We start from the raw sequence: 3,374 nt of genomic DNA, 5'->3' as shown, positions 1-3,374 counted from the left end.
CTTATTATGGGTTTTAGGGCATGGAAGATGGACAAAGCTTGATAAAGCTTGAATCTTTAGGCCCAAAGAGGCCTAGAGGTGTCTAGATCTGAAGTCACAACTTGAAACCATGCTCAACTCCAAAAATGGTTCCAAAATGGCCTAAAAAGGAACTAAACTTCTTTAGAAGAAGATCTAAGAAACAAGAGGTGAAGGTAATAACTTTTTACCTCTAAATGGTTGCAAAAACAGTGTAGCTCCCGGATCTAAGGCCTTCTACGCAATCTAACCTCTTCAGGCTTCTAGTTTCCTCCAAAAGAAGACAAGATTTACTCTCCAAAGCTCCCACACACTCAAGAAAGTAATAAAGCACAGCTAGGGTTTCTCTGTGGAGAATAAGGTGGTAAGGGAGGCCGGTGAGGGGCTTAAGGTCCTTTAAATAGGGTGTAAACCCTAAAAATTAGGGTTTTCATGCACAGCCTCAACTCGTCGAGTTGGGGTCCTCCAACGCGTCGAGTAGGTTCCAAAACCACGCGGGCTTATTAGTTTCTACACGACGAGTTGGGGCCTCCAACTCGTCGAGTAAGTCTTATGTGATGTACAAAATCCTTAAAATTTCATACCTGGGAGTCGGGATGTTGCAATTCTCCCCCACTTGAACTAGACTTCGTCCTCTAAGTCTGCTGCAGTGAACAACTCCGGATAATGCTCCCGCATCTCGGCCTCCGGCTCCCAAGTCCACTCGGATCCCCTCTGATGCTCCCATTGTACCTTTACCAAAGGTATCTCCTTGTTACGCAGAACCCTCACCTTTCTCTTCGGAATGGCCACTGTCCTCTCCACGTAATTCAGGCACTAATCGACCTGAATATCATCCAATGACACCACTGCATCCTCATCCAATATGCACTTTCGCAATTACGAGACGTGAAAAGTGTTGTGAATCTAACTGAGATCCTCCTAGAGATCTAGTCTATACGCCACCTTGCCAACCCTGGCAATAATCCGAAATGGTCCAATGTATCGGGGACCCAACTTCCCCCTCTTCCTGAAGCGAATCACACCCTTCCAGGGTGAGACCTTCAGTAGTACCATGTCGCCAACTTGAAACTCCAAATCAGATCAGCGCCGATAGTCTGCAGAACCACCTCGGTCTGACCTATCACCCTGTGACCAACCTCACCCTAACAGACTGGGGTATGACATCTCCGTCCATACAACAGCTCAAAAGGCGGAGCACCAATGCTGGAATGAAAGTTGTTGTTGTAGGAGAAATCTGCAAGAGGTAGGTAGGATTCCCAACTCCCACCAAAGTCAATAAAGCAGGCCCGCAACATATCCTCGAGGGTCTGTATGGTCCGCTCACTTAGGCCGTTTGTCTGCGGATGATAAGTTGTACTGAAATGAAGCCGCGTTCCCAGCTCCTCGTGGAACTTCTACCAGAAACGGGAGGTAAACCGAACATCACAGTCTGAAACTATAGAGACCGGAACCCCATGGCGAGAAACGATCTTGCGAATATACACATCAGCCAGCTTCTCGTTCGATGAGCTCTCCCGAATGGGCAAAAAATGGGCACTCTTGGCCAATCGATCCACGATGACCTAAATAGCGTCGAAACCCTTTGTAGTTCTCAGAAATTTGGTGATGAAGTCCATCGTGATCTGTTCCCATTTCCACATGGGAACGTCTCGACGTACCAGGCGATCTCCCTCTTCATACACGGCCGCCAGTAACTCAGTCTCAGATCACGATACATCTTGGTGGCCCCTGGGTGAATAGAGAAGCGAGACTTATGAGCCTCCTCCAGAACAATCTATCTGACCCCACCAGACATCGGAACCCACACCCGACCACAACGGGTCAACAATCCATGACTATCTTGCACGAATCTGGTGATCTCGCCCTAATCCTCTCCAACTTCCAGTTCTTCGGTCGTACACCCTCGGGCTGAGCTTCCCTGATCAAGCTCACAAGTGGAGAATCCACTGATATCATCATACATGCCGCTGGAACAGAAGATCCAACCGACTTACGATCGTCTTAATGAATTGATATATCGATGCAATCGATATGGTATCACCAGGTCAGCCATGGAGTTCAATCTAATCTTCGTTATGGGACTTCGTAAGGAGTGGCGTAGTGTGAGTATGATGGTTAAGAATCAACAGAGCTTTGATACGTCAACTCTGAATGATTTGTACAATCAACTGAAGACTCATGAAAGCGAAGTGAACGAAATAGCTGAAGAAACGAAGGCAAGTTTGGGAGGTCCACTAGCTTTGGTTTCGAAGATCTCTGAAAAAGAAGCTGAGAAAGATGTTTCGGATGAAGATGAAGGGTTCATCATGAACTCAGATGATGAGGCAATTGCTTTCTATTCAAACAATCGTGTGAAAAAGTTCTTCAAAAAGCCTTTCAATTCGAAGGCAAAGTTATCTGAGACAAAAGGGAGTTATGTGAGTAAAAGTGCTGGGGATGAGAAGAAAAAGGAAGAGATGAAAGAGACGAAGCCTGTTGAGGGAAAGACAGAGAAGAAATTAAAGGGAGATGCTGGGATTGATTGTCATTATTGCAATGGTGCTAATCACCTTGCGAATGACTGCATGCTTCGAAAGAAGGATGAAAGGAAGAATAAGGTCAAGGATGAGGCGTACTATGCTGAGAAGCTGGGGGAGGTTCGTGCTAAAGCCAAAAATTTGTCTCTGGTTGCAAAGGGTGCGAATGAGGATGAAGAAGGTACTTATCAAATCTGGTCATCTGGATCAGATGATGAGGAGATGCGAAATCCGACCCACGGGGCAATGTTTGCAAAGATGGAGGAAGAATCAGATGAGGAGGTATACGAAGTGCGTGGGAGATGCTTCGTATCAAAAGCTGCTGACAAATCTCCAATGACCACAAAGGTACGAAATATTCTTGAATCTTTTAATATTCCAGTACATGCTTATAATTCTGAATTAGTATCTTTCGATGAAACTGTGATTTATTTTAATTCGATTGTGGTATCTGCTAGCAATGAGGCTAAGAAGCTGTCTATGCAGTTGCTAGAGACACAGAATAAATTAGATTCGAAAATCACTAAGATAGATTGTTTAGAACTTCAAATAACTAATATCATGGTTGATAGGGATAATTTGTCTAGTGATAATAAACTGTTGTTAGCCCAGAGGAACATTTACTGTAACTCTGCTAAAAGATTGTATGGGAAATTAACTGAACTTCATCATTCATGCGAAATCAGTAAAGAACAACATAGAAAATTGCTGCCATTTTTAGCTTATGAAAGAGCTACGGTAGATAAAATTTCGTATGACTGTGAAAAGGAAATAGCTGATTTTAACAAAGTTCCGAATGATAAGTATAGATATGGAATAGTTAAAGTTGATGAATGT

This window comes from Lactuca virosa, chromosome 4 (genome assembly GCF_052849685.1).
Source record: "Lactuca virosa cultivar CGN04683 chromosome 4, Lactuca_virosa_CGN04683_v6, whole genome shotgun sequence".
Lineage (NCBI taxonomy): Eukaryota > Viridiplantae > Streptophyta > Magnoliopsida > Asterales > Asteraceae > Lactuca > Lactuca virosa.
This window is presented reverse-complemented; position numbering follows the sequence as displayed.